This window comes from Oncorhynchus keta, chromosome 30 (assembly GCF_023373465.1).
Source record: "Oncorhynchus keta strain PuntledgeMale-10-30-2019 chromosome 30, Oket_V2, whole genome shotgun sequence".
Classification (NCBI taxonomy): domain Eukaryota; kingdom Metazoa; phylum Chordata; class Actinopteri; order Salmoniformes; family Salmonidae; genus Oncorhynchus; species Oncorhynchus keta.
Window position 1 is genome coordinate 8640960 of NC_068450.1, and position 19301 is coordinate 8660260.

Consider the following 19301-nt stretch of genomic DNA (forward strand, 5'->3'; position numbering starts at 1 on the left):
CCTAGTGAGATTGCTAAGGCGAACACCGCCATGTTTAGTTTTGCCCAACCTAGGTCGAGGCACAGGCACGGTCTCAATGGTGATAGCTGAGCTGACTACACTGACTGTGCTAGTGGCAGACTCCACTATGCTGGCAGGCTGGCTAACAGCCTGCTGCCTGGCCTGCACCCTATTTCATTGTGGAGCTAGAGGAGTTAGAGCCCTGTCTATGTTGGTAGATAAGATGAGAGCACCCCTCCAGCTAGGATGGAGTCCGTCACTCCTCAGCAGGTCAGGCTTGGTCCTGTTTGTGGGCGAGTCCCAGAAAGAGGGCCAGTTATCTACAAATTCTATCTTTTGGGAGGGGCAGAAAACAGTTTTCAACCAGCGATTGAGTTGTGAGACTCTGCTGTAGAGCTCATCACTCCCCCTAACTGGGAGGGGGCCAGAGACAATTCTCGATGCCGACACATCTTTCTAGCTGATATGCACGCAGAAGCTATGTTGCGCTTGTGATCTCTGACTGTTTCATCCTAACATCGTTGGTGCCGACGTGGATAACAATATCTCTATACTCTCTACACTCGCCATTTTTAGCTTTAGCCAGCACCATCTTCAGATTAGCCTTAACGTGTACAGCTAGCCCTGCCCCCTGGTAAACAGTGTATGATCGCTGGATGATTCGTTTTAAGTCTAATACTGCGGGTAATGGAGTCGCCAATGACTAGAGTTTTCAATTTGTCAGAGCTAATGGTGGGAAGCTTGGCGTCTCAGACCCCGTCAGGAGGAGTAGAGACCAGAGAAGACTCGGCCTCTGACTCCGACCCGCTGCTAAATGGGAAAACCGATTGAAAGTTTCTGTCGGCTGAATGAGCGACCGGTTGAGCATTCCTACAGCATTTCCTTCCAGAAACCGTGAGAAAGTTGTCCGGCTGCGGGGACTGTGCCAGGGGATTTATACTACTATCTGTACTTACTGGTGGCACAGACTGCTGTTTCATCCTTTCCTACACTGAAATTACCCTTGCCTAACCATTGTGTCTGAAGCTGGGCTTGTTGAAAAGCACAGCTTTTACTCGCCGTTGGAAGGAAGGAGTACTGTATGGCATTGAAGCTACAATTAGAAGGCATCATGTTAATGTTACTACTTAGCTGTCGGCTGTTGGAGGTCCTGACAAGAATCGTGTCCAGATAAAGCGTCCGGAGTGAAAAAGTTGAAGAAAAAATAAATAAATATATGAACGGTAATTAAAAAGTGAAAACCGTAAAGTTGTCAGGTAGCAAAATAGGTTGGCAACAAAACGCACAGCAACTCGAAAACAAGCCTGCAAGTTGTGACCGGAAATGACGTCTATAGGTACGTGTGAATAGGTACGTTTGGAGCGGCTTTGTCTATAGGATACTGTGACTCAGAATGTACAGAGAGACAGAGGGGGGGGGCCTAGCTCCCTTCCAGACTAGGGATGGGGGGCCTAGCTCCCTTCCAGACTAGGGATGGGGGGGTCTAGCTCCCTTCCAGACTAGGGATGGGGGAGGGGTGGGGGGCCTAGCTCCCTTCCAGACTCGGGATGGGGGGGGCTCTATTGCTACAGCTGTGGAGGTTATATGGGGCAGTGTGGCGAAAAGAGGGAGGGAGCGAGAGAGACGCAAAGGCAACTCGACTACAGCCAAGACTAGCAAACTTGTAGCAGCCACAATGTTATTTATCATCCCATATAACGTTAGCAGTGCCCGTCTGGCTTGGCGTAGCCTAGAGTGGCTAGTTAGTTTGCTGGTTAAGCTAGCCGGCTATAGCTCACTAGACTATTTGAGGCCACATGCTGTGCTTTTTCCCCCAACCCCATGGGGCGCATATGGACATCATGAAAAGTATAAATAAATGAATAATTTGAAATGTCGTGGTATATCCCTGTATGTAACAATATCACATGGATATTTTAATGTAGAAAAAGTATTTTCAGTGTTACAATCTGTGGTAAATAGGCCTACAATTTGAATACTCTCAAAAAATGTATACTCACACAAGTTTTTGAAGTGTATACTCACTTGCAAGTATTCTAGTTCAAGTGACTGACGAGTGGAAACCGGCTACCGTTATTTGGACTAAAGGTGTTATTTCTGACTGAACACCCGGTACGTAACAAATGTTACGAAGTATGAATTTGATGGTCATTCAGGTTAAATAGGTTGTAAATAGCTTGAGCAAAGCCAGTTATCCCCCAACAACAAGCGCTCTCTGGGCAGTAAAGACTTGTATGTCGATTAAGGCAGCCACCCCTCATGTCTCTGATTCAGAGGGGTTGGGTTAAATGCAGAAGATATTCAGTTGATTAGGTAGCCGCTTTCTCTTTCACCCTCTTTTACTCCACTACAGACTGAAGTTAAAGGAGAACGTAAAAGCCTTGTTCTGTATACACGAGTGGAGGTCCACGTGAACACATAGGACTGTGGACACACCAGCGACATTGACTTGTAGGTTGTGGGTAGGCATAACGAGATTGACTTGTAGGTTGTGGGTAGGCATAACGAGATTGACTTGTAGGTTGTGGGTAGGCATAACGAGATTGACTTGTAGGTTGTGGGTAGGCATAACGAGATTGACTTGTAGGTTGTGGGTAGGCATAACGAGATTGACTTGTAGGTTGTGGGTAGGCATAACGAGATTGACTTGTAGGTTGTGGGTAGGCATAACGAGATTGACTTGTAGGTTGTGGGTAGGCATCATGAGATTGACTTGAATAGGTTGTGGGTAGGCATAACGAGAACAATTGACTTGTAGGTTGTGGGTAGGCATAACGAGATTGACTTGTAGGTTGTGGGTAGGCATAACGAGATTGACTTGTAGTTTGTCTGTAGGCATAACGAGATTGACTTGTAGGTTGTGGGTAGGCATAAATGTTACGAGATTGACTTGTAGGTTGTGGGTAGGCATAACGAGATTGACTTGTAGGTTGTGGGTAGGCATAACAGATTGACTTGTAGGTTGTGGGTAGGCATAACGAGATTGACTTGTAGTTTGTCTGTAGGCATAACGAGATTGACTTGTAGGTTGTGGGTAGGCATAACGAGATTGACTTGTAGGTTGTGGGTAGGCATAACGAGATTGACTTGTAGGTTGTGGGTAGGCATAACGAGATTGACTTGTAGGTTGTGGGTAGGCATAACGAGATTGACTTGTAGTTTGTTTGTAGGCATAACGAGATTGACTTGTAGGTTGTGGGTAGGCATAACGAGATTGACTTGTAGGTTGTGGGTAGGCATAACGAGATTGACTTGTAGGTTGTGGGTAGGCATAACGAGATTGACTTGTAGGTTGTGGGTAGGCATAACGAGATTGACTTGTAGTTTGTCTGTAGGCATAACGAGATTGACTTGTAGGTTGTGGGTAGGCATAACGAGATTGACTTGTAGGTTGTGGGTAGGCATAACGAGATTGACTTGTAGGTTGTGGGTAGGCATAACGAGATTGACTTGTAGGTTGTGGGTAGGCATAACGAGATTGACTTGTAGGTTGTGGGTAGGCATAACGAGATTGACTTGTAGGTTGTGGGTAGGCATAACGAGATTGACTTGTAGGTTGTGGGTAGGCATAACGAGATTGACTTGTAGGTTGTGGGTAGGCATAACGAGATTGACTTGTAGGTTGTGGGTAGGCATAACGAGATTGACGGGGAAATTAGATGATGGCATTTTGAAAAACCTTGAATGAAAGCAACAGCATTCCAAAATATGCTCAAGACATTAGGACGTTTTCCATCCAATTTGCGACAGATTTTCATGCGAATAAAAAAAGTACACATTTTCCCACCGGAAATGTTTCCAGCAAACATACTTTTTTTTGCGGTTAAAAAGCTGTGCGTGATGACTTAGGTGCACATAAAAAAAAAGACATTTGATGTTAAATTCCCATGTATCGAATGACAAAAATACAAGTTAAATGGGTTTTCATCGCATTTTCAACTCTACTGATGGTTCTTTGGTAAATGTGCTCCAGCCAACAGCTACATTATGAGATTATTATGGATAAGAGTGATATTTTTTTATATTTCTCAAACTGCAGCCAAGCAAATTATCATCATGTCACCAGAATAAGACCCTGGATATTTATTGGAAAGGAGCGTCAAGCTCACCGTGCATTTTCACCACCCTGTGAAGTTCCTCATCATTTATTTAATATGCAGCCGAGTAAACTGCATGATTTCCCAGAGTCGTAACGGGAGGACCGCACAACAGATCATCGCGTGGCTCCAAGTTTACTTCGATATGATTGGTTATTATATCAATATTCGTGCATAAATGAGTTTCCACCGCCATTTCTCACATGATTCATTTTAACGACACTAACAGGTCCCACCAATGACGAACGAACATGAGTTTCCAGGTCCAAATGAATGGAAGATGTAGTCATCAAACCGGGGTTGTGTGTTGATTGATGTAAAGGACAAATGACGAGGACTGTTGACAGCCGTATTGACAGACCACCAGCAGAGAAATGGATTTACCAGGGAGATGAGATTGACTAGTTCCAGGGGAATACCATTGATCTGTCCCTTGTGTTCCCACCATGTCAGGAATCATATCTGTTTCATTAGTCTGCATTACAATATGTTGGCACTGTGGGATCACAGTGTGTGATCATCATCATTCTGAACGTTGTGTCAAATCTCTATCTAGCTACAGTTTATATCTGACATGGTATGTTATATTATATCTGACATTAACTGACATACACTATATATACAAAAGTATGTGGACACCCCTTCAAATGAGTGTATTTTGCTATTTCAGCCATACCCATTGCTGACAGGTGTATAAAACCGAAACACCACTGTGCAATCTCCATAGACAAACATTGGCAGTAGAATGGCTGGACTTTCAACGTGGCATCGTCATAGGATGCCACCTTACAAGGAAGTCAGTTCATCAAATGTATGCACTACTAGTGATACCCCGGTCATCTGTAAGTGCTGTTATTGTGAAATGGAAACATCTAGGAGCAACAACGGCCAAGTGGTAGGCCACACAAGCTCACAGAACGGGACCGCCAAGTGCTGAAGCGCGTAGAGTGTAAAAATCATCTGTCCTCAGTTGTAACACTTACTACAGAGTTTCAAACTGCCTCTGGAAGCAACGTCGGCACAATAACTGTTGTTCGGGAGCTTCATGAAATGGGTTTCCATGGCCGAGCAGTTTCACACAAGCCTAAGATCACCATGCGCAATGCCAAGCGTTGGCTGGAGTGGTGTAAAGCTCGCCGCCATTGGACTCTGGAGCAGTGGAAACGAGTTCTCCGGAGTGATTACATCACGCTTCACCATCTGGCAGTCCGACAGACGAATCTGGGTTTGCCAGGAGAACTCTACCTGCCGAATGCAAAGTGCCAACTGTAAAGTTTGGTAGAGGAGGAATAATGTTCTGGGGCTATTTTTCATGGTTCGAGCCCCTTAGTTTCTTTGAAGTCAAGTCTTAACGCTACAGCATACAATGACATTCTAGACAATTCTGTGCTTCCAAATTTGTGGCAACAGTTTGGGGAAGGCCCTTTCCTGTTTCAGCATAACAAAGCGAGGTCCATACAAATAGGGTTTGTCGAGATTGGTGCGGAAGAACTGAGCCTGCACAGAGCCCTGAGCTCAACCCCATTGAACACCTTTGTGATGAATTGGAACACTGACGGAGAGCCAGGCCAAATTGCCCAACATCAGTGCAGACCTCACTAATGCTCTTGTGGTTGAATGGAAGCAAGTCCCGGCAGCAATATTCCAACATCTCGTGAAAAGCCTTCCCAGAAGAGGGGACCAACTCCATATTCATGCCCATTATTTTGGAATGAGATGTTCGACGAGCATGTGTCCACATACTTTTGGTCATGTAGTGTAGTGTTGCACGGTAATGTCATGGTGTCAAAATATCACAGTACCAAAATACCAAAAATGTTTGAATACTGTGGTACTGTTTCATATGATAATACCATTTTTTTCAGACCTACCGATCAAAAGAGCCTGTTATAAAATGTTGATTAAGTCAGCTTGGTTTAAAACTTCAGTTTAATTTAAGCAACAGCCACTGGTGTCTTGTCTGCCCGTGTTCAATAATATCCAGTTCACTTTCATGTGCATATTACATGTTGTAGCTGTAATCAGCCAGGAGCATCCCCTATCAGCCCTCACTCACCTGCTTCTCTCAGCATCCCCTATCAGCCCTCACTCACCTGCTTCTCTCAGCATCCCCTATCAGCCCTCACTCACCTGCTTCTCTCAGCGTCCCCTATCAGCCCTCACTCACCTGCTTCTCTCAGCATCCCCTATCAGCCCTCACTCACCTGCTTCTCTCAGCGTCCCCTATCAGCCCTCACTCACCTGCTTCTCTCAGCATCCCCTACCAGCCCTCACTCACCTGCTTCTCTCTGCATCCCCTATCAGCCCTCACTCACCTGCTTCTCTCAGCGTCCCCTATCAGCCCTCACTCACCTGCTTCTCTTCTCTCTGCATCTCCTATCAGCCCTCACTCACCTGCTTCTCTCAGCATCCCCTATCAGCCCTCACTCACCTGCTTCTCTCAGCATCCCCTATCAGCCCTCACTCACCTGCTTCTCTTCACTCTGCATCTCCTATCAGCCCTTACTCACCTGCTTCTCTCAGTGTCCCCTATCAGCCCCCACTCACCTGCTTCTCTCAGTATCACCTACCAGCCCTCACTCACCTGCTTCTCTCAGCGTCCCCTACCAGCCATCACTCACCTGCTTCTCTCATCATCCCCTACCAGCCATCACACACCTGCTTCTCTCAGCATCCCCTATCAGCCCTCACTCACCTGCTTCTCTCAGCATCCCCTACCCAGCCCTCACTCACCTGCTTCTCTTAGCATCCCCTATCAGCCCTCACTCACCTGCTTCTCTCAGCGTCCCCTATCAGCCCTCACTCACCTGCTTCTCTTCTCTCTGCATCTCCTATCAGCCCTCACTCACCTGCTTCTCTCAGCATCCCCTACAAGCCATCACACACCTGCTTCTCTCAGCATCCCCTACCAGCCATCACACACCTGCTTCTCTCAGCATCCCCTACCAGCCATCACACACCTGCTTCTCTCAGCATCCCCTACCAGCCATCACACACCTGCTTCTCTCAGCATCCCCTACCCAGCCATCACACACCTGCTTCTCTCAGCATCCCCTACCCAGCCCTCACTCACCTGCTTCTCTCAGCATCCCCTACCCAGCCCTCACTCACCTGCTTCTCTTCTCTCTGCATCTCCTATCAGCCCTCACTCACCTGCTTCTCTCAGCATCCCCTATCAGCCCTCACTCACCTGCTTCTCTCAGCATCCCCTACCAGCCCTCACTCACCTGCTTCTCTCTGCATCCCCTATCAGCCCTCACTCACCTGCTTCTCTCAGCGTCCCCTATCAGCCCTCACTCACCTGCTTCTCTTCTCTCTGCATCTCCTATCAGCCCTCACTCACCTGCTTCTCTCAGCATCCCCTATCCAGCCCTCACTCACCTGCTTCTCTCAGCATCCTCTATCAGCCCTCACTCACCTGCTTCTCTCAACGTCCCCTATCAGCCCTCACTCACCTGCTTCTCTTCTCTCTGCATCTCCTATCAGCCCTTACTCACCTGCTTCTCTCAGTATCCCCTATCAGCCCTCACTCACCTGCTTCTCTCAGTGTCCCCTATCAGCCCCCACTCACCTGCTTCTCTCAGTATCACCTACCAGCCCTCACTCACCTGCTTCTCTCAGCGTCCCCTACCAGCCATCACTCACCTGCTTCTCTCATCATCCCCTACCAGCCATCACACACCTGCTTCTCTCAGCATCCCCTATCAGCCCTCACTCACCTGCTTCTCTCAGCATCCCCTATCAGCCCTCACTCACCTGCTTCTCTCAGCATCTCCTACCAGCCCTCACTCACCTGCTTCTCTCAGCATCCCCTACAAGCCATCACACACCTGCTTCTCTCAGCATCCCCTACCAGCCATCACACACCTGCTTCTCTCAGCATCCCCTACTCAGCCATCACACACCTGCTTCTCTCAGCATCCCCTACCCAGCCCTCACTCACCTGCTTCTCTCAGCATCCCCTACCCAGCCCTCACTCACCTGCTTCTCTTAGCATCCCCTATCAGCCCTCACTCACCTGCTTCTCTTCTCTCTGCATCTCCTATCAGCCCTCACTCACCTGCTTCTCTCAGCATCCCCTACCAGCCCTCACTCACCTGCTTCTCTCAGCATCCCCTACCAGCCCTCACTCACCTGCTTCTCTCAGCATCCCCTACCAGCCCTCACTCACCTGCTTCTCTCAGCATCCCCTATCAGCCCTCACTCACCTGCTTCTCTCAGCATCCCCTATCAGCCCTCACTCACCTGCTTCTCTCAGTATCCCCTACCAGCCCTCACTCACCTGTATCTCTCAGCGTCCCCTATCAGCCCTCACTCACCTGCTTCTCTCAGCATCCCCTATCAGCCCTCACTCACCTGCTTCTCTCAGCGTCCCCTATCAGCCCTCACTCACCTGCTTCTCTCAGCATCCCCTATCAGCCCTCACTCTCCTGCTTCTCTCAGCATCCCCTACCAGCCCTCACTCACCTGCTTCTCTCAGTATCACCTACCAGCCCTCACTCACCTGTATCTCTCAGCGTCCCCTATCAGCCCTCACTCACCTGCTTCTCTCAGCATCCCCTATCAGCCCTCACTCACCTGCTTCTCTCTGTCTAGTCTTTGCGCGAGTCTATTCCTCCGTCAGTTTAAAACATATATAATTTAGCTGTGATGGCGAGCGGGGATGTTAATGAGTCTTCTGTTGTTAGATTTGATACATTTCTTACATTTGAGCAGCGCATCAAGCAGCAATGTTGATACATTGTATCATTTCATCTCCTGTTATAATGAAGAACACAGACCAGTCTGAGTAGACTTTATGTTGATACATTGTATCATTTCATCTCCTGTTATAATGAAGAACACAGACCAGTCTGAGTAGACTTTATGTTGATACATTGTATCATTTCATCTCCTGTTATAATGAAGAACACAGACCAGTCTGAGTACTTTATGTTGATACATTGTATCATTTCATCTCCTGTTATAATGAAGAACACAGACCAGTCTGAGTAGACTTTATGTTGATACATTGTATCATTTCATCTCCTGTTATAATGAAGAACACAGACCAGTCTGAGTAGACTTTATGTTGATACATTGTATCATTTCATCACCTGTTATAATGAAGAACACAGACCAAGTCTGAGTAGACTTTATGTTGATACATTGTATCATTTCATCTCCTGTTATAATGAAGAACACAGACCAGTCTGAGTAGACTTTATGTTGATACATTGTGTCATTTCATCTCTGTTATAATGAAGAACACAGACCAGTCTGAGTAGACTTTATGTTGATACATTGTATCATTTCATCACCTGTTATAATGAAGAACACAGACCACAGTCTGAGTAGACTTTATGTTGATACATTGTATCATTTCATCTCCTGTTATAATGAAGAACACAGACCAGTCTGAGTAGACTTTATGTTGATACATTGTATCATTTCATCTCCTGTTATAATGAAGAACACAGACCAGTCTGAGTAGACTTTATGTTGATACATTGTATCATTTCATCACCTGTTATAATGAAGAACACAGACCAGTCTGAGTAGACTTTATGTTGATACATTGTATCATTTCATCACCTGTTATAATGAAGAACACAGACCAAGTCTGAGTAGACTTTATGTTGATACATTGTATCATTTCATCTCCTGTTATAATGAAGAACACAGACCAGTCTGAGTAGACTTTATGTTGATACATTGTGTCATTTCATCTCCTGTTATAATGAAGAACACAGACCAGTCTGAGTAGACTTTATGTTGATACATTGTATCATTTCATCACCTGTTATAATGAAGAACACAGACCAAGTCTGAGTAGACTTTATGTTGATACATTGTATCATTTCATCTCCTGTTATAATGAAGAACACAGACCAGTCTGAGTAGACTTTATGTTGATACATTGTATCATTTCATCTCCTGTTATAATGAAGAACACAGACCAGTCTGAGTAGACTTTATGTTGATACATTGTATCATTTCATCTCCTGTTATAATGAAGAACACAGACCAGTCTGAGTAGACTTTATGTTGATACATTGTATCATTTCATCTCCTGTTATAATGAAGAACACAGACCAGTCTGAGTAGACTTTATGTTGATACATTGTATCATTTCATCTCCTGTTATAATGAAGAACACAGACCAGTCTGAGTAGACTTTATGTTGATACATTGTATCATTTCATCTCCTGTTATAATGAAGAACACAGACCAGTCTGAGTAGACTTTATGTTGATACATTGTATCATTTCATCTCCTGTTATAATGAAGAACACAGACCAGTCTGAGTTGACTTTATGTTGATACATTGTATCATTTCATCTCCTGTTATAATGAAGAACACAGACCAGTCTGAGTAGACTTTATGTTGATACATTGTGTCATTTCATCTCCTGTTATAATGAAGAACACAGACCAGTCTGAGTAGACTTTATGTTGATACATTGTATCATTTCATCTCCTGTTATAATGAAGAACACAGACCAGTCTGAGTAGACTTTATGTTGATACATTGTATCATTTCATCACCTGTTATAATGAAGAACACAGACCAGTCTGAGTAGACTTTATGTTGAACATTGTATCATTTCATCTCCTGTTATAATGAAGAACACAGACCAGTCTGAGTAGACTTTATGTTGATACATTGTATCATTTCATCTCCTGTTATAATGAAGAACACAGACCAGTCTGAGTACTTTATGTTGATACATTGTATCATTTCATCTCCTGTTATAATGAAGAACACAGACCAGTCTGAGTACTTTATGTTGATACATTGTATCATTTCATCTCCTGTTATAATGAAGAACACAGACCAGTCTGAGTAGACTTCATAAGTTCACTGTCATGCAGCCTCTGAGTGTCAGAGAGGGAAAACAGAGCACTGCTTTCTGCTTTACAGCAAAGAAAACAGCTTGTCTGTTGCCAAAATTGTAAAAAAATAAATAATAATAATTGCCCATATTACCAGATATTACTTTTTAAAATTTCTATCGGGATTCACTTTTGTGTTTGTTTTGTAATGTATTGTTTATATCGTGTTTGTATTGTGTTATGTGTTGTGTTGTGTTGTATTGTGTATTGTATTGTGGTTGTGTTGTGTATTGTGGTTGTGTATAGTGTTTGTATTGTGTTTGTATTGTTGTTTGTATTGTGTTTGTTTTGTGTTATGTATTGGACTGGGGTGGACTGGGGACAGCAGTTGGACTGGGGTGGACTGGGGTGGACTGGGGACAGCGGGTGGACTGGGGTGGACTGGGGACAGCGGGTGGACTGGGGTGGACTGGGGACAGCGGGTGGACTGAGGTGGACTGGGGACAGCAGGTGGACTGGGGTGGACTGGGGACAGCGGGTGGACTGGGGTGGACTGGGGACAGCGGGTGGACTGGGGTGGACTGGGGACAGCAGGTGGACTGGGGTGGACTGGGGACAGCAGGTGGACTGGGGACAGCAGGTGGACTGGGGACTGGACTGGTGGACTGGGGACAGCAGGTGGACTGGGGACTGGGGACAGCAGGTGGACTGGGGTGGACTGGGGTGGACTGGGGACAGCAGGTGGACTGGGGTGGACTGGGGACAGCAGGTGGACTGGGGACAGCAGGTGGACTGGGGTGGACTGGGGACAGCAGGTGGACTGGGGTGGACTGGGGACAGCAGGTGGACTGGGGACAGCAGGTGGACTGAGGTGGACTGGGGTGGACTGGGGACAGCAGGTGGACTGGGGACAGCAGGTGGACTGGGGTGGACTGGGGACAGCAGGTGGACTGGGGACAGCAGGTGGACTGGGGTGGACTGGGGACAGCAGGTGGACTGGGGTGGACTGGGGACAGCAGGTGGACTGGGGACAGCAGGTGGACTGGGGGACAGCAGGTGGACTGGGGTGGACTGGGGACAGCAGGTGGACTGGGGTGGACTGGGGACAGCAGGTGGACTGGGGTGGACTGGGGACAGCAGGTGGACTGGGGACAGCAGGTGGACTGGGGACAGCAGGTGGACTGGGGTGGACTGGGGACAGCAGGTGGACTGGGGTGGACTGGGGACAGCAGGTGGACTGGGGTGGACTGGGGGACTGGGGACAGGTTGGACTGGGGTGGACTGGGGACAGCAGGTGGACTGGGGACAGCATGTGGACTGGGGTGGACTGGGGACAGCAGGTGGACTGGGGTGGACTGGGGACAGCATGTGCACTGGGGACAGCAGGTGGACTGGGGGGACAGCAGGTGGACTGCGGTGGACTGGGGACAGCGGGTGGACTGGGGTGAACTGGGGACAGCGGGTGGACTGGGGAACTGGGGACAGGGGTGGACTGGGGTGGACTGGGGACAGCAGGTGGACTGGGGTGGACTGGGGACAGCATGTGGACTGGGGACAGCAGGTGGACTGGGGGGACAGCAGGTGGACTGGGGTGGACTGGGGACAGCAGGTGGACTGGGGTGAACTGGGAACAGGGTGGACTGGGGTGGACTGGGGACAGCAGGTGGACTGGGGTGGACTGGGGACAGCAGGTGGACTGGGGACAGCAGGTGGACTGGGGGACAGGGTGGACTGAGGTGGACTGGGGACAGCAGGTGGACTGGGGTGGACTGGGGACAGGAGGTGGACTGGGGTGGACTGGGGACAGCAGGTGGACTGGGGACAGCAGGTGGACTGGGGTGGACTGGGGACAGCAGGTGGACTGGGGTGGACTGGGGTGGACTGGGGACAGCATGGGACTGGGGTGGACTGGGGACAGCATGTGGACTGGGGTGGACTGGGGACAGCAGGTGGACTGGGGGGACAGCAGGTGGACTGGGGTGGACTGGGAACAGCAGGTGGACTGGGGTGGACTGCTGGACAGCAGGTGGACTGGGGACAGCAGGTGGACTGAGGTGGACTGGGGACAGCAGGTGGACTGGATTGTTTGTATTGCAATGAGTCATTTGGACAGGTAGTCCTGAGGCATGGTCCTAGGGCTCAGGTCCTCCGAGAGAAGAGAGGAAGAGAGAAAGAGAGAGCAAAGTTAAATTTACACAGGACACCGGATAAGACAGGAGAAGTACTCCAGATATAACAGACTGACCCTAGCCCCCCCCACACATAAACTATTGCAGCATAAATACTGGAGGCTGTGTTTGCATTGTGTTTTGTATTGTTTTGTTTTGTGTTTTGTAATGTGTTTTGTATTGTGTGTGTGGACCCCAGAAAGAGTATAGCTGTTGCTTCATCGACAGTGAATACAGTGCCTTGCGAAAGTATTCGGCCCCCTTGAACTTTGCGACCTTTTGCCACATTTCAGGCTTCAAACATAAAGATATAAAACTGTATTTTTTTTGTGAAGAATCAACAACAAGTGGGACACAATCATGAAGTGGAACGACATTTATTGGATTATTTCAAACTTTTTTAACAAATCAAAAACTGAAAAATTGGGCACTGTACTAGCGATCCAACGACACTGAACTAAAATATAAACACAACTTGTAAAGAGTTGGTCCCATGTTTCATGAGCTGAAATTAAAGATCCCAGAAATGTTCCAGACGCACAAACATATTATTTCTCTCAAATGTTGTGAACAAATGTGTTTACATCCCATGTCAGTGATCATTTGTCCTTTACCAAGATAATCCATCCACCTGACAGGTGTGGCATATCAAGAAGCTGATTAAACAGCATGATCATTACACAGGTGCACCTTGTGCTGGGGACAATAAAAGGCCTCTCTGAAATGTTTTGTCACACGATAACGTCACAAATGTCTCAGGTTTTGTATCTTAATTGTGTGTGTAGAAAAGCGAGGGGGTTTGGATGGTAGAGAAGGCACACATATGCAAGCAAAATTGAAATCATGATGATACTGAAAATGTACCATAAGATTACATAAATTAGTGCTGGGTCAATCCCCCCAACCCAATGGGCACTGGGTTGTTTTAACCCACCAATATAGTCTGGATGGATCTTTGTGTGGCATAAAATGTCACATCACACACAGCTATGAATTACTCATATCATGGGTAGTGATTCTATAGCGTGGAGATATTTCCAACTGGGGAGTTGGCTGGGTATTACCCTTGACCTCACGATTCGATGCTCACCATATGTCTTGCTGCAGAGGGACGAGTGAGAGCCAGGAGAACACGAGTTTTGATCATGGAAATAAAAGTGCTGAAAACAAGCTGGCTCCCTATTTAAGAAGGAGATGGAGAACGCTATGACGTAATAAAATACTGTTTTGGTGCAAGTTTTGGTGCAGGTACCGCCAATTAGCGCAAACAAATTATATTGTGATAATGTTCAAAACAATACGACAAGGTATATCGTCAGAAATTATATCCTGATATGTAATTATCGACCCCCCCCCCCCATCACTAGTTACATATGGTTTTGTAACTTGGTGGCTTGCTTGGTATGGAGAGACGAGTGTGTCCTAGTGGTCAAATAAGAAGTCTATAAAGCTTCAGTGTTTGATCACGTGTAGCCTATTCCGTTGTGCTACTGTACTAAATGCCTGAATGTCTGTCTGCATGCACATTATTTATGTCTTCTCCCTTCTCTTCCTGACTGATAGGATGTTAATTATGTTGATGGAGGGCTACAGTTTTGACTGCGTCCCAAAATGTGTCCTATTCCCTATGTAGTGCCCTATGGGCCCTGGTCAACAGTACTATATAAAGAATAGGGTGCCATTTTGGATGCAGAAAAAAGGTCATCACTCTCATTTATGGACGGTTCCATGTCATAACAACGTCCCCACTAATTGCTTCTTCTCATTTTTAGCTGCACTGGTACAAATCCAGTCATTGTAAGGGGCTTGTTAAGAGTCAAATAATTAATCACACACTCTCTCACTCTCTCTCTCTCTTTCTTTCGCTCTCTCTCTCTCTTTCTCTCTCTTTCTTTCTGTCTCTCTCTCTCTCTTTCTCTCTCTCTTTCTCTCGCTTTCTCTTTCTGTCTCTCGCTCGCTCGCTTTCTCTTTCTTTCTTTCTTTCTTTCTTTCTTTCTTTCTTTCTTTCTTTCTCTCTCTCTCTCTCTCTCTCTCTTTCTGTCTCACTCACTCACTCACTCACTCACTCACTCACTCTCTCTCTCTCTCTCTTTCAGTCTCTTCTTTCCTCTCCCTCCCTCCACCCACCCTGTGACTCATCACCAGCTTTTAATCAGCGTGTTAAATGCATGTCTCCCTGAAAATGACTGATTATGTTTTGTGTGAAAATGTAAAAGTAACTCTAGCATAGTGGTGATCTTGATGCTCAACAGATTTACTTAAAATGATGACTGATATAGATATTATACATCTACAGTGTCACGTTCTGACCCTAGTTCTTGTGTTATTTCTTTGTTTTAGATGGTCAGGACGTGAGTTGGGTGGGCAATCTATGTTTTGTGTTTCTATGTTTTTTCTATTTCTGTGTTCGGCCAAGTATGGTTCTCAATCAGAGGCAGGTGTCGTTAGTTGTCTCTGATTGAGAATCATACTTCGGTAGCCTGGATTTCACTGTTGGTTTGTGGGTGTTTGTTTCCGTGTCTGTTGCCACACGGTACTGGTTTGGTTAGTAACGGTATTTGTTTTTGTATTTCATTAGTGTTCAGTTTGTCTTTTACATAAACATCAAGAACACTTACCACGCTGCACTTTGGTCCTCCCTCAACGGTGCCTTGAGGAAGTGGATTAAATCGATTTTTGACAAAGTGAAAACCTGTTGTGATTTTTTTTTTGTGCAAATTTCTTAAATTAAATACATATCTCATTTACATAAGTATTCACACCCCTGAGGCAATATGATAGAATCACCTTACAGCTGCTTGTCTTTCTGGGTAAGTCTTAGAGTTTTGCACAACTGAATTGTACAATATTTGCACTTTATTCTTTAAAAAAAATCTTCAAGCTCTGTCAAGTTGATTTTAAGAGCCATTTTCAAGCCATAGAGTGGTGGATATTTTACGCCGATATTCAACGTTAAAATTTAAGACAATTTCCCAGAGACAGCCATGTATGTATACATTTTAAAACCAAACAATGACTGTGATTTAACTTTTTTTTTTACCATGTCAGCTGATAGGTAGCCTGGCGGGTAGGAGTGTTGGGAGAGGAACCCGATGGTTGCTGGAGGTAAAAATGTCTTTCTCCCTCTGAGCAAAGGCAGTTAACTAACTGTTCCCTGGACATGGATGTTGGTTATGGCAGAGCCCCGCCCCCCTGTTTCTCTCTAATAATGGTATGAGAATAATAATGAATGTTATGTTGTCAAGTGGTTTCTTTCATCAAACATAACATTTCCAGTCACCTCCTTGTCTGAAGGACAAGTGAATAAAACAGGTTAATGTCAAGCCCTGCATGTTGATTTCTAAAGTCTGATGGAATGTAGACCTACATTGAACACCACACATTTGCTGCTACTGTAGTCTGGATGGTAGAACAGCTAATTCCATGTTAAAATGTTGTGATGCATTTTCTCCATTGTTTTTGATGGTAGGCCTACATTATAATCAAATAGCCACAGTAGCCTACTTGACCACTGTTAAAACTAACTGTAAAGCCTCAGTGTTCACAGTAAACGCGCGCGGGAAGTCGCACAGGATTTATACAATGTTCAAGTTTGCGCTCAGCAGACCAAAAATTTGCTCATTGATTGTAACTTGATCCTACTGCTACGATTGGATAGAGCGAGGTGGTAACTCCACTCCCTTTCACATCTCCTCACATCTCTCTGCATCTTCACTTGTTGCTGTTTACTGCTACTATGAGAACAAGCACAATGGCGGATGACTTTTGCTACCAAGCCACAATGTGCATGATATCTAACAAGGAGAGCAAAGGTAAGGAAAAGATGTCAATGACTCAACTCTGCCCATAGTTTGAGAAGTGAGAACACACACACTGATCAACTTCATTGTTCCATAAACATGCATTAAGATTCTTAGGCAGCAAAACCAACTTTTATTTTTATTTTTTACATCTACCAATAGGTGCCCTTCTTTGCGAGGCATTGGAAAACCTCCCTGGTCTTTTTGGTTGAATCTGTGTTTTAAATTCACTGCTTGACCGAGGGACCTTACAGATACATTTACGTGTGGGGTACAGAGGTTGTTAAACATTATTATTGAGTGAGTCCAAACAACTTACTATGTGTTCTTGCTGAGCAAATGTTTAGTCCTGAACTGAATTTAGACTTGCCATAACAAATGGGGTTGTCAGGTTCGTCGTAAGGATCAAGGCGCAGCGTGAGTAGAGTTCCACATAATTTTAATAAATCGAAACTCACTGAACAAAACAACCAAACGAAATGTGCCACTACTGACGTACACTAAGGCAACTATACATAGACAAGATCCCACAACACAAATGGGGAAAATGGCTACCTAAATATGATCCCCAATCAGAGACAACGATAAACAGCTGTCTCTGATTGGGAACCATATAAGGCCAACATAAAAACCTAGACATACAAAAATGCGAGTACCCACCCAAGTCACACCCATATATATATATATATATATATATATAAAAACAGAGATATATGTAAGCTCAGATTGTGACAGGGGTTGAACTAATACTTATTGACACAAGACATTTCAGCTTTTCATTTTTGCAATAATTAAAAAAATACAAAAATAAATAAAATCGATTTAAAATTCGGGCCGTAACAACGACAAAATGTGGAAAGAGTAAAGGGGTGTGAATACTTTCTGAACGCACTGAGGCCTTTTGTATGACACAACAACGTGCCCCAAACAGAATCCTATTTCCTATCATTTATAGGCTCCCTATAAACAATAGTGCACTATGAAGGGAATAGGATATGATTTGGCATTAGACAGCATCTCCGTAGGAAAGCTTTACGCCAGGAGTACTTCATTAAGGTTCCGCTTGTCACAAAGTGCCAACACAGCAATTGAAACCTCTTTTGCTTGAATTCATTATAAAAACATGAATATGTATGAAGGACTCATTACTACTGAATGTTTAGTTCATCTCTTTCCAATCTGCCCTTCCCCCTGTCTTCTCCTCTACACCAATCTGCCCTTCCCCCAGTCTTCTCCTCTACACCAATCTGCCCTTCCCCCAGTCTTCACCTCTACACCAATCTGCCCTTCCCCCAGTCTTCACCTCTACACCAATCTGCCCTTCCCCCCGTCTTCACCTCTACACCAATCTGCCCTTCCCCCAGTCTTCACCTCTACACCAATCTGCCCTTCCCCAGTCTTCACCTCTACACCAATCTGCCCTTCCCCCTGTCTTCACCTCTACACCAATCTGCCCTTCCCCTGTCTTCACCTCTACACCAATCTGCCCTTCCCACAGTCTTCACCTCTACACCAATCTGCCCTTCCCCCAGTCTTCACCTCTACACCAATCTGCCCTTCCCACAGTCTTCACCTCTACACCAATCTGCCCTTCCCCCAGTCTTCACCTCTACACCAATCTGCCCTTCCCCCTGTCTTCACCTCTACACCAATCTGCCCTTCCCCAGTCTTCACCTCTACACCAATCTGCCCTTCCCCCTGTCTTCACCTCTACACCAATCTGCCCTTCCCCCAGTCTTCACCTCTACACCAATCTGCCCTTCCCCCAGTCTTCACCTCTACACCAATCTGCCCTTCCCACAGTCTTCACCTCTACACCAATCTGCCCTTCCCCTGTCTTCACCTCTAGTCCCCTGTCTTCACCTCTACACCAATCTGCCCTTCCCATGTCTTCACCTCTACACCAATCTGCCCCTTCCCCCAGTCTTCACCTCTACACCAATCTGCCCCTTCCCCCAGTCTTCACCTCTACACCAATCTGCCCTTCCCCCAGTCTTCACCTCTACACCAATCTGCCCTTCCCCCAGTCTTCACCTCTACACCAATCTGCCCTTCCCACAGTCTTCACCTCTACACCAATCTGCCCTTCCCCCAGTCTTCACCTCTACACCAATCTGCCCTTCCCCCAGTCTTCACCTCTACACCAATCTGCCCTTCCCCCAGTCTTCACCTCTATAGGTGAGGTGAGTTTGGTACACATCCGGTGGATAGAGAGCCGCTTATTATGTTCAACATAGGAGGGCCAAGCACAGGCAGCAGCTCTTTCAGTAGTTTAGTTGAAATAGGGTTCAGTATGCAGCTTGAAGGTTTAGAGGCCATGATTTTTTTCATCATTGTGTCAAGGAATATAGTACTAAAACTCTTGAGTGTCTCTCTTGATCCTATGTCCTGGCAGAGTTGTGCAGACTCAGGACAACTGA

General features: G+C 46.0%; 1 long non-coding RNA gene across 1 annotated transcript; it reads right to left on the bottom strand.

Annotated features, from left to right (window-relative positions):
• Positions 1-18357: 18357 nt before the first annotated feature.
• LOC127913864 (uncharacterized) lies at positions 18358-18857 on the bottom strand. Its single transcript, XR_008087011.1, has 3 exons — positions 18813-18857; positions 18658-18691; positions 18358-18454 (listed from the first exon to the last, which is right to left on the bottom strand). It is a non-coding gene; the product is annotated as an uncharacterized LOC127913864 (long non-coding RNA).
• Between the last annotated feature and the right edge of the window lie 444 nt (positions 18858-19301).